The sequence below is a fragment of the Sinocyclocheilus rhinocerous genome, unplaced genomic scaffold (assembly GCF_001515625.1).
Source record: "Sinocyclocheilus rhinocerous isolate Xijiao unplaced genomic scaffold, SAMN03320098_v1.1 scaffold2049, whole genome shotgun sequence".
NCBI lineage: Eukaryota > Metazoa > Chordata > Actinopteri > Cypriniformes > Cyprinidae > Sinocyclocheilus > Sinocyclocheilus rhinocerous.
The window spans coordinates 119,619-133,471 of record NW_015659530.1 but is presented as its reverse complement, the minus strand read 5'-3'; positions in this window follow the sequence as shown (position 1 = coordinate 133,471).

The window sequence follows — 13,853 nt, the reverse complement described above, 5'->3', positions numbered from 1 at the left end:
TAACTCCATATACATACGTATACATATATACATATATATATATATATACATATACCACATATACGTATATATAAAATCAGTGTTACTCGCTTCACCTGTCAGTGGTCATTCATATATAACTAATTGGTGTGTGTGTGTGTGTGTGTGTGTGTGTGTGTGTGTGTGTGTGTGTTCAGAAAAAAGAGTCCTGAAAATTAATGCCAATAACAATTAAAATCAGAGGACATTAAAAACACATTTTATTTTATTAACAAAACAAGTTGATATGCAAGTGTTTGTGTTTTTGTGACTGAGCAAAGGGGAAAAAAAGAGTCCTGAAAATGAATGCCAGTAGCAATTATATTTAACATTAAGACCACAATATTATAGAGAATATTTAATAGCAGCCTTTAAAAAACGTCTCAGTTCCCTTGAAGTCTTAATGTGATCAATCTAAAACCAACAGTATAGCTAACTGCAAAGATATCAATCAAAATATCTGGACTCCTCCAAATGACCAGTGTATTTTTCCTTTTATGATGCTGTGCTAATCTAATTAAGGTGCCTGTGGTGGCAGTGGAGATTAGTTTTCTGATGAGTGTTCATTACAGGGGTCTGAGGGGTGGCCTGGGTCCTACAGGGGCCTGCCCAGGGCCTTTGATCCCTCTTATCCCCTCACACAGGCGGACAAGTCCGCTCTCAGATCTCCTTCTCCTCTAGGGCCCGGCATAATCTCTCCATCCCTTTTTAAAACAGGCTTAGCTTATTATAGAGTGAGGGAAGCCCTTGTCCTGTTCACGGACTGCTGCTGGGGTTAAGCTCATGTGCCAGCTTCCTTTTGGACCGGAGAAGGGAAGATGTTTAAGCCCCATCGTCTTTTTCCCCAGCATTTTCCTAATGTCTTTCTCTCTCTCTGTGTGTGTGTGTGTGTGTGTGTGAGAGAGAGTTTGTGTGTGTTTTCAATTGCTTCCTCTGCAGTCTCATGCTGAAAGTTTCCCCTTCTTTTGTTCATTTTAATCCCAGCAGGCCGCAGCAGCCCAGAACCACATAGAGAGACTAGTGGAAAACCCCCCAAAAGTGAACCGTACCGAGCCGTACCATGCAGTGGAAAAGCGCCATAACACAACAACCCAGCACCGCATACTGACTCCAGCACAGCACAAGTTTTTAAGATTTATTTAAAATCACTTCACTTTTGGACTAATTGCTAAAAAAGTTTTTAGATGACTTCAGGGCAGATCAGTTTTTTAAATGCAATGACATAATGACAGCTGCGACTACAGCTTTGTTTATTACAGCACAACAACTTTGATTAAATTATTTCAGATGCTTGTTTATTGTAGTCATCTTTTGAATCTTTCTTGAGGATATTTGTTCAGTGACTAGTTTAGAAACCCTTAATGCAGGTTACGCTACTTTGTGTGATTTCAATTATTTTATGTATGTATGTATGTTTGTTTGTTTGTTTGTTTGTTTGTTTGTGACAGAGCAAATAAAAAAAGTGTTCTGAAAATGAATACCAGTAGCAATTAATATCAATTACAATATTACAGGGAATATATGTACAAAACTTTACTTTTACTATATTAATTCAGATGCTTTTTATTTTAGACTTCTTGTGAATCTTTCTTGAGGATCTTTTGAATGATTCGTTTAGATTCATTCTGGGATTAATTCAGAAACCCTTTCTGCAGGTTATGCCCGGACTTCATGTGTTTTGAGTGTTTCATTCAGTCAATTAATTGATTCGCTTAAAAAAAAGGTCAAGTATGATGTATTAAAATTTGTGCATCTATGAATCTTCTAGAGAGACTCCAGAAAGGGTGTCCAAGCATCATAAGCACCGTTGGGAAGTGCATGTAAACAATTCATTCACAAAATATTTGATTTAAACAGATTTGTACATGCACAAATCACCACAAGTTTATTGTGATGAAACTATCATCGTTGTGAAGTGACTTTATAGTGGCTCTATAACGTTTCTTTTAATGTGCCTGCAGGTGAGCACACATCTAATTATTTAAAATGTGATAAACAATATCTTGCATTCTTTATGATTCTATCAAATCCATGAAGGCACATTATATAGGTTTGTTCTGGTGTAATTGCTCACCTCATTAACAGAATTATAATGAATCATTAGCTTTTCTAATATAAGTGTGCCGTCTTCTCTTGTTTAGAAACTGTCTGGTCCCATGTTGCGAAACACCCTTTGTCCAATTCATTCATTAAAACACTGTGCAAATAATATTCTTTGCATTTAGTTAAAGCTTCTAGAATTGCAGTTCGTTTTATTTATTTTTTCTCTTGATTTGTTTTCGCAGATTAGAGTTTATCGATGTCTATTGATGTGTTTACCTGTAAACAACAGTGGCATGTTCCCATTGTGCTGCCTCTAGGGATTGCATGAAAAATCAGTCATGTTGGCAGGTTACATGTGTAATACATGTAAAAGAAAGGTCAGATCTAATAGCATGATCTTCCCCGAACACACTTTCCTATCACCCAATCCTACCAAAATGAGTTCCCCTTCTTTAAGACTGATGCTCTGTTGCTTGGATACAGTGTAAGTCAAGATAGATGGATTATGTGAGTGTCTTCTTTGACTCCTCCATTGATCATGTCTCTCTCTCTCTCTCTTGATCAATCAGGGTCTTTGATATAGTATCGCAACAGCCCACCACTTTCAACCAAGTCTATATAAGAGAGAATCATCAAATGGGTCCGTTTTTTTTATTATTAATCCAATCCAATTATAACAAAACAGATAAATCTGTTTGATTATGGATTGATCAGAAGGGGATTCAGGGTTTACCACAGTGTCTTACTTTCTTTCTTTCCTGTAAAAAATCATAGAAATTATTATTATTCAAAGATAGATAGATAGATAGATAGATAGATTGATTGATTGACATTAACTAGATAAAAAAAGTTTTTTTTCAAGACAAACTTTGAAGTTGGCTTGAGAAAGCCAGACCAGAAAGTTTGAAAAATTTTGAAAAATGTTAAAAAGTTATAAAAAAAAATTTCAAAAATGTTAAAAGTTTGACGGTTTAAGTTTTAAATAGTTTGAAGTTTAAAGTAGTTTTAAAGCTTAAAGTTGGAATGTGTTGAAGGCAATACAGATAAAGATAGATAGTAAACAGATAATAATAATGAAAACACCCAAAGCAAATACATATTTTTCAACTATATATAATGAAGGCAGTTTATAAAATAAATGTAAAAAATCATTCAGTAATCACAAATGTCTGGGAAAGTTAAAGAGGTGTGAGAAACCTGGAGTTTCAATTCTGTTGTCCTATAATTAACAGAATGTTCATCCCCCCCCCAGATGTTCTGTGGTCACTCTTTCTTTGGGACTAGCAAACTATACACTTAAAAGATTGCAAAATAATTGCATGTGTTCAGGTTAGTGCATTTTAATAGCACATGTATCAAAGTGCCTCATTTTAGATGCGTTAGAATATAAATAAAACATGAATTTTATAGTTGCGATGCCTTGGCCATAATTATATGTCCTGTTGCAGTGAAGACAGATAATATTAAGAGAGATGACTTTTTTTCCTTTGTGCTTTTTGTATTATTTTTTAATAGCTGTTTTCATTTTATTATAATATGCTATGAGCAAATAAGTCCCCTGAAATGGAATATTTCACACCTTCCACTTCAAGTGAAAACAACATTTTTCATAGCTGCAAGTGCTTGTGTCAACCAGCATAAATGAGGCATAAATTACCATTCATCCACAAGAACAGAATGGAAATTTACTAAACCAAAGCTCATTAAAAGCTATAGAACAAATAGGTTACAGTCGCGCATGCCAACGCCCCTGGACTAATAGTTGACAAGCATCCCATGTCATATTTGAACAACTGTGAGGAAATTCACCATTGGCTTCTGGATGTCTGCTTTCTTTTCATATATACATTTATAGCAGTCTAGATTTTTCCCAGATTTGGAGTAGTAGCAAATCACAGAGGTATACTGACTTGTAAACCATAGAGAGACGTTTTTGACTGAAGAAACTAGTAATTGGAATCTCACCGAGAAAAAAAAAGAAAAAAAAAAGCTTTTGAATGAGTTGGGCTGAATAAAAAAAAAAAATATATATATATATATATAATTTCCAAAAGTAGGGTGTGAGCTTGAATTCTCTCTGGAAACTATTCTGGAAATTATCTTCAGCTTGCTTGAAACTTATCTTATGGGGCTCAGAGAATACTGTCACTTTGAATAATCTTCCAAACTTCTCTCATAATTTCATTCAGTTTAATGGCTTCTTGGCAATGCTGTGTGGTAAGGTAATGCTGTATTTCTGTCTTTTGGCCGTGCCTGCTTCTGTTGGCAACAGAGCTGTCTCTTTCTTGACAGGAATACAAAACAAAAGTTTGTTGTTTTACTGCGTGTGAACAGGGGACTTATGGCCTCTCTGTTTAATATATATTTTTACGCATCTGTTGTCCTGGCAGTGTTACAGTGTCTGTATATAGTCTCTGGAATTGTGCTGTTTACAATATTTTAGTCAGTCAAAAGGAGCAAAAAGTTTTGGCAGCTGGAGCACTGTCTTGATTTATTGGTCATCCAAAACATGATGGTATAATGTATCATTTTCACAGTTTATATATTTTTATTTATATGAATTTATTTTTATTTAGTTGTGTCATTCAGTTGTTCAGCAAATTATATATGGAAAACATGACAACTTATTTTATTTACAATAATCAAGGCAATTAATCATTGACTTAAAGGAATAGTTCCCTCAAGAATGAGAATTTGCTGAAATTTTACTCACCCTCAGGCCATCCAAGATGTAGATAAGTGTGTTTCTTCATAAGAACAGATTTGGAGAAATGTAGCATTATATAACATGCTCACCATGGATCCTCTGCAGTGAATGGGTGCCGTCAGAATATGAGTCCAAACAGCTGATAAAAACATCACAATAGTCCACAAGTAATCCACACAACTCCTGTCCATTTATTAACATCTTCTGAAGTGAAAAGCTGCATGACTGTGGGCATTTAACTTTAAACCATCACTTCTGGCCAATCCAGTATCCAAAATCCATTAGTCCATTAATCCATAATAACGCTTCCTCCAGTGATAGAATCCATCCCTTGTTGTCCTTTCACAAAATCAACTGACATATTTGTTTGGAACGGATTTGTACTGTTTTCTCTTGTAAACAGTGCTTGATCTGTGCATATTTCTCTCCTGATTCAGAGGAGACGACTTTTTCGCTAAATAAAGCAATATTATGGATAGAGGACTTGGTTAGAGAAGCTATGGTTTGAAGTAAAAAATGTCTTGATGGATCTGTTTGTTACTTGCGGATTATTGTGATGTTTTTACCAGCTGTTTGGACTCTCATTCTGACGGCACCCATTCACTGCAGATGATTTATTGGTGAGCATGTTATGTAATGCAAAATTTCTCCAAATCTGTTCCAAGCTAATTTTCATTTTTGGGTGACCTATTTCTTTCATGTTTTGAAGCTACAAATATTGGCTTAATTATGAAGTTGAATGGGCATTATTCTTCTAATAGTTATGAATTTGTTTATTTTTATGGTACAAAATACTAGTTTCACTTTATATAGACTTATATATGCAGTACAAGCCTATAGCCTAAAATACCAACTTTGTTCATTCTCTTCTGTGTCGACATCTGTCCTTTATCTCTTCCCCTCTTTCATGTTGACTTCCTGCTGTTCTTCTTTGAGGACATGATTTAAAGGGAAACCTCTTCCATTTTTAGGTGTTGAAAGTGTCTCTGGAGGTTTTTGGGTAACTATTGCCTCTCAATATCAAACCTTGGCTAACTGCTGTAGAGTAGAATCTAAAATGGTGCAAGATGTGTGACAGTGTTTATACTCGCCTTGAGCAATTTCATTTTAAGCTGGTTTTTTTCTCCTTGTCTGTTCTCCTCATCCTCCTCCAGCACTGGCTACCCAGCCAATGTACACACACACCTACATTCAACAATTTCCTGTCTATTTTAAGATGTCGAGTTTATTAGACTCTGTGGAGATGACTGTGAATGTATATAATTTATTGGATTTCCACTGCATAATTATTCATCCATAAACTAAAACTTCTGATTCAGACGAGATGACTTTTTCACTGGAGAAAGCAATATTATGGACAGAGGACTCATATTTTAGTCAGAAGCAATGGTTTGAAGTTAAAAATGTCTTAATGATGGTTTTGTTTCGTTCTAACACACAGCTTTTTGCTTATGTTGATTACTTGTGGATTATTGTGATGTTTTTATCAGCTGTTTGAACTCTCATTCTGACGGCACCCATTCACTGCAGAGGATCCATTGATGAGCAAGTGATACAGTGGTAAATTTCTCCAAAACTGTTCCTTTAATGTTTTAAATATACAAATGTACACCCATACACCTACATTCCTGCCTATTTTAAGATGTCAGGTTTATTGGACTATGTGGAGATGTCTTTGAATGTATATAATACATGCATATTTTCATCCATAAATTAAAATATCTGTGTCATGCAAGACAAACACTGTATTTTTTTTAGCATTAGCTGTTTCAATTTTAAAATGCCAGCCAGTTTATTTTGCTCTGTTACAAAACCTAGCAAACTGCCAATGGAAGTAGCATCCAAACACAAAGGCTTATCCAAAACGTCAGCATGATTATGCTGCATCCGAAGATATCTTGTTGTCGCCAAATTTTAGTGCAAAATCACTTGTATCATTGTATTGTTTTAGCTGCAGAGAGACTCTAAGCAGCTAATTGATGTGGATTGGTGCTGGGACTCTTTTTGTAGCACTCTTTCTAATGAAAGAACTCTTGAAATTGACTAAATTCAGCCCTCATATCTCTGCATTAGGAGAGGTCAAGAAGAGAACTGTGTTAAGACCCACAGCTTATGGGTAAATGTAAGAAGCAGCTCATCTCTTAGCTGATGCAGTGCAGGGCCATACGGGCTGCTGCAGGCTGCCTAGAGTGATATATGATGGGAGATGAGAATTATTTTGGTGGCACATCCTGCAAATTACTTTTTTTTTCTTTTTTTTTTAAAGCATAGCTGTGACACCAAGCTGGAGCAGAAAACCCTGCCACATAAGTTGTGCTGGCCTCGTTTTTGCTGCTTGGGAGGCCAGAAATATCCTAAAGCTCCTCTAAGTATACACCATGGTGGAGAACTTATGTAATCATAGACCGTTTTACCGTCAGACACTTGTCATCACACATGGGTTAGAATTAGATTGCACAAACCTTTCTAGTTTATCAGAGTTAGGCTCACAGTTCTTCCAAAAAATAAATAAATAAATAACTTTTCGACATATTTTCAATACAATGAAAACATGTAGTGACCAGAGAATGTCAAACTCTGGAAAAGGACAAATATGTACAACATGTATGACCCTTGCACTATATTTCCAGTGTTATTTTAGTACTATTTACACTGATAGATAGATAGATAGATAGATAGATAGATAGATAGATTTCTATATATTGCAAGTCTTCTGGAGCATATAATAGTTTTGTGGAAAAATGCTGAAAATCCTATGTCATTTTCTTTTTACTGAGAAATTTGTGGCCTGTTATTTGGGGTGAGAACATGAGAACTAGAATGACTGAACAAAATAAGTTAATGAGCTGGTATTTTGTGAGAGGAGAACGATTACCGTAGCAAGGGATGGAGTTAGACACTTACTATAGTTTGGCATTCAGAGTGCATGTCTGTCTTTCTTCCTCTCTCAGTCTTGTTTTCTCTTTGGCTTTGTCTCATTAGAGGCCTTTTGAGTTTGTATAGAGTCAACAGAAGTGGCTCTTGTACTGGTCTGAAGTCTCTACTCAACAGCATGAATTACACACCACACTTTACACCCTGTCAGCGAGAGAACAGGGATTGCTGGAATGTAAAAAGGGTGGAGGGGCTTCATAATTGTTCCTGAATGATTCAGACTTAAAAATAAACATGTACGTGCAACCATACATAAGGCTAAATCAGTTTAATCCTTAAAGACATATGTAGGACATCCCATTTTTTCCATTTTATTTTTTTTTACATCGTGTTCTTTTTATTTCAGGAATTCTGCAATTAGTGTGTCTTTAATCATTTTAACTGTTTTTCCACATTAAGTTTGTTTTTTGATACATGAAACATTGCCTTTCCATGGTTATATTTAGTAAGAATGTAAATAGCATGCTTTCATTAAGCATTTATCCAAAGCAATGCATAATATACTTATTACAGTGACAGATGTTTTCTATAACCTCAAACCCAACATCTTCTCAAAAAACTTTTCTTTTTTTTCTTTTTTTTTTTTAGATTTTCATTATTTTGTATTTTTTTATTTTCCAGCCAGCGGTCTTTACAGTGTAGGTGGTTTCGTGCATGAACAAATGTCCTTGTGGGATCTTGTGGGAACATTTGGTCACACACGCAATCTAAATCATCATTAATTTTATGTTCATTGAAAAGTAGTTTTATAAAGAATACCTAATTGTGTCCATATGCTTTGTAGGGGTTATATTTTAGCTATGCGTTGTGGGGTGACTATTAAAACAATGATGCACAATGAACAAAGGGTCTTCAATTAATCATTGTGTCTTTCAAGATTAAAGATTTATATTTTATGCAAATCAGTAGATATTTCCTATATCAGTCACGTTAGAGTCTCTATTAATTATTCAGTAGAACCGTGCATATATTTGAGCATTTAAAATTCCATATGGGCTGAGTGTTCACAAAGCAGCATAGAACAGCCCAATCCATCATGAATGATAAAGAAAGAAAAGAAAAGTGGAATTTCCACCGAACTCCTAGACTCGCAGAAACCATGAACTTTTGCTACAATTACACCAAAGTTGTTTGGCACAATTTCAATTCTTAGAGGTATATTTACCACGAAACAAACATTAAAAATGTTTTTGAAAGACGTCTCTTATACTCACCAGAGCTGCATTTATTTGATACAGTTAAAAAAATAATATTGTGTAATATTGTGAAATATCATTACAAATTAAAATAAATATTTTCTATTTGAATATATTTTAAAATGTAATGTATTCCTGGGATGGCAAAGCTGTTTTTTTTTTTCAGCAGCCATTACTTCAGTCTTTGGTGTCACATGATCTTTCAGAAATCATTCTAATATGTTAATTTGGTGCTGCTTAATATTTTTGTGGAAACCATAAGGGTCAGGGTTCTTTGATGAATAGAAGGAACAGCATTTGAAATATAAATCTTTTGTAACATATTAAAGTGTTTACTGTCACTTTTGGTCAATATAATGTGTTTTAGCTGAATGAAAGTATAATACATATCTAAAGATATAGTAGTGTCTGAGTGAGCTGTGATGGTTTCTTGAACGGAGTGTCTCTACCAGTCTTATTTAGCTGTTAAATTCCCTCATGACCTCTCGGTTGGCCTACTCTGTGTAAAATTGTCATCTTGCCCTTGTGCCGTAATCAATATTAAGGCTAATATGTTGACCTGTTCTCCCAAGCAGCTCTCACTCTCCATAGAAGTCTATATTTCCCCTGGCACTCATTCACTTAAGATATTACACACTTGAGCGACAACCAGTGCACAGCAGCAAGGTTTCTTCCACCATCCTGCACATGAGAATCCCTGTCCATTTATATTTATGAATTCACAAACACAAAAGCACTTTTCAAGCTGTCTGAGGAAAGTTTAATTCATTTTTTGTAAGCCTGCTTCTGTGAGACGGGGAGAGAGGTGATAGATAGATAGATAGATAGATAGATAGATAGATTTCTATATATTGCAAGTCTTCTGGAGCATATAATAGTTTTGTGGAAAAATGCTGAAAATCCTATGTCATTTTCTTTTTACTGAGAAATTTGTGGCCTGTTATTTGGGGTGAGAACATGAGAACTAGAATGACTGAACAAAATAAGTTAATGAGCTGGTATTTTGTGAGAGGAGAACGATTACCGTAGCAAGGGATGGAGTTAGACACTTACTATAGTTTGGCATTCAGAGTGCATGTCTGTCTTTCTTCCTCTCTCAGTCTTGTTTTCTCTTTGGCTTTGTCTCATTAGAGGCCTTTTGAGTTTGTATAGAGTCAACAGAAGTGGCTCTTGTACTGGTCTGAAGTCTCTACTCAACAGCATGAATTACACACCACACTTTACACCCTGTCAGCGAGAGAACAGGGATTGCTGGAATGTAAAAAGGGTGGAGGGGCTTCATAATTGTTCCTGAATGATTCAGACTTAAAAATAAACATGTACGTGCAACCATACATAAGGCTAAATCAGTTTAATCCTTAAAGACATATGTAGGACATCCCATTTTTTCCATTTTATTTTTTTTTACATCGTGTTCTTTTTATTTCAGGAATTCTGCAATTAGTGTGTCTTTAATCATTTTAACTGTTTTTCCACATTAAGTTTGTTTTTTGATACATGAAACATTGCCTTTCCATGGTTATATTTAGTAAGAATGTAAATAGCATGCTTTCATTAAGCATTTATCCAAAGCAATGCATAATATACTTATTACAGTGACAGATGTTTTCTATAACCTCAAACCCAACATCTTCTCAAAAAACTTTTCTTTTTTTTCTTTTTTTTTTTTAGATTTTCATTATTTAGTATTTTTTTATTTTCCAGCCAGCGGTCTTTACAGTGTAGGTGGTTTCGTGCATGAACAAATGTCCTTGTGGGATCTTGTGGGAACATTTGGTCACACGCGCAATCTAAATCATCATTAATTTTATGTTCATTGAAAAGTAGTTTTATAAAGAATACCTAATTGTGTCCATATGCTTTGTAGGGGTTATATTTTAGCTATGCGTTGTGGGGTGACTATTAAAACAATGATGCACAATGAACAAAGGGTCTTCAATTAATCATTGTGTCTTTCAAGATTAAAGATTTATATTTTATGCAAATCAGTAGATATTTCCTATATCAGTCACGTTAGAGTCTCTATTAATTATTCAGTAGAACCGTGCATATATTTGAGCATTTAAAATTCCATATGGGCTGAGTGTTCACAAAGCAGCATAGAACAGCCCAATCCATCATGAATGATAAAGAAAGAAAAGAAAAGTGGAATTTCCACCGAACTCCTAGACTCGCAGAAACCATGAACTTTTGCTACAATTACACCAAAGTTGTTTGGCACAATTTCAATTCTTAGAGGTATATTTACCACGAAACAAACATTAAAAATGTTTTTGAAAGACGTCTCTTATACTCACCAGAGCTGCATTTATTTGATACAGTTAAAAAAATAATATTGTGTAATATTGTGAAATATCATTACAAATTAAAATAAATATTTTCTATTTGAATATATTTTAAAATGTAATGTATTCCTGGGATGGCAAAGCTGTTTTTTTTTTTCAGCAGCCATTACTTCAGTCTTTGGTGTCACATGATCTTTCAGAAATCATTCTAATATGTTAATTTGGTGCTGCTTAATATTTTTGTGGAAACCATAAGGGTCAGGGTTCTTTGATGAATAGAAGGAACAGCATTTGAAATATAAATCTTTTGTAACATATTAAAGTGTTTACTGTCACTTTTGGTCAATATAATGTGTTTTAGCTGAATGAAAGTATAATACATATCTAAAGATATAGTAGTGTCTGAGTGAGCTGTGATGGTTTCTTGAACGGAGTGTCTCTACCAGTCTTATTTAGCTGTTAAATTCCCTCATGACCTCTCGGTTGGCCTACTCTGTGTAAAATTGTCATCTTGCCCTTGTGCCGTAATCAATATTAAGGCTAATATGTTGACCTGTTCTCCCAAGCAGCTCTCACTCTCCATAGAAGTCTATATTTCCCCTGGCACTCATTCACTTAAGATATTACACACTTGAGCGACAACCAGTGCACAGCAGCAAGGTTTCTTCCACCATCCTGCACATGAGAATCCCTGTCCATTTATATTTATGAATTCACAAACACAAAAGCACTTTTCAAGCTGTCTGAGGAAAGTTTAATTCATTTTTTGTAAGCCTGCTTCTGTGAGACGGGGAGAGAGGTTAAGGTATGGATGAGGGCGAGACTTCTGTGCCGAATTGATTCTGTTTTTACAATATGAGAACTAAGAAATAACGGTAGAGATAAGATACGTCACCGTGCTTTACTGCTGGCCGCCCAAATCCTGGCACAAAATGCATTTCACATACTGCTGGCACTTTCCATCAACAGGGTACAAAATCAGGCCTGGACTTTTTTTCTTTTTAACAACTGGTGGACAGTGAGAGATGGTGCCTCAGAATTTTGATGTTGATTGTGAACTTCAAGTCAAACTGAATATGTTGGAGGTTTTATTTATTTATTTTATTAACTGTTTATTTTGTAGGAGGTTAGTATATTACAGCCCTGTTACCCAAAATAAGTTACCAAAATTATATTTTCAACAAATATTAATATTAAATAAATGTCAAATAAAATCTACAAAATTCATGAATTATAAAATAAATTAGAAATAGTTAGCTACACCAGAAAAGTACATTTCAGTAGGGGTTAGATCGTTTAGGAACAAACATTATTATTGTTGTTGTTATTGTTTTTATTATTACCGTATTGTCCCAAATATAAGACGATATTTTTTTCTTGGAAATACATCTGAAAAAACGCGGTGGTCTTATATTCAGGGTCTAGACTTTGACATGTCAATAATACACCCACAACAATAGGTGGCGCCAAATACGCATAAAACGAGTGTGCCATGAAATACGTAATGTAATGCGTGTTATAAAGATCGCGAGTAAAAACAAAAGAAGCAGAAAACCTTACAGCTGCATGAGTCGTGACTGTCACGTTAGCCTGATGGCACCAAACTCCCTTTGTGATTTTAAAACGTAAGACAGTACCCAGATTTGAAGACTACAGTAAGATTTAACTTCTACTGTTAATAAGATTTTGGTAGGCTACTATTAGATGGATAGCCTAAATGTCCTAATTCAGATGGGCTACCTGTTTTATTATTTTTTTATGGTATATCAAAAAGTGTATATTTTTAAAATATGATTGTTGGTACATTTTACCAGTTTTTACCATACTTTCAAAACAAAAATTAAAATAGGAAAAATATGCAATATGAAAATAATTGAAGACAAAATGTGTTTTACTGAGAAAAAACAAGATTTGGTTTTTAAAAAGCCTTTTTCCAAAAGGTACATCTGGAAAAAGGGGGGGTCGTCTTATAATCAGGGTCGTCTTATATTCGGGCCAATACGGTAATAATTATAATAGGTAAAATACTGGATTAACAGATTTGTATGAAATCCTGTTTCTGCCATGGAATAAAAAAAAGAATTGTAAGTTTTTATCCTCCTTTTTTGCCTTTAAATTCTAAGAAAAAAAAGTTTTAAAAAAAGTCAGATTTTTGAGATATGAACTAAAGGTCTTTAGAGTCCAAAATTTTCGCATGTTAAAAAATAAATATGATGTCACGTTGTGTCAGTCACGTTTATACACTGCCTCTGAAACTTTTGTCCGTCATAAAAGAATTCGGATCAGGTTCGATTTTCTGTGTTTTCACATCCGCAGCAAGCATTTTGATAGGAAAGGATGACGAATACGAAAAAAAAACGCATACGAAAGTGTGCAAGGACCTTAAAGGGTTACTCCACCCCAAAATGAAAATTTTGTCATTAATCACTTACCCCCATGTCGTTCCAAACCCGTAAAAGCTTTGTTCGTCTTCGGAACACAATTTAAGATATTTTGGATGAAAACCGGGAGGCTTGTGACTGTCACATTGACTGCCAAGTAAATTACATTGTCAAGGTCCAGAAAAGTATGAAAGACATCGTCAGAATAGTCCATCTGCCATCAGTGGTTCAACCGTAACGTTATGAAGCGACGAGAATACTTTTTGTACGCGAAGAAAACAAAAATAAC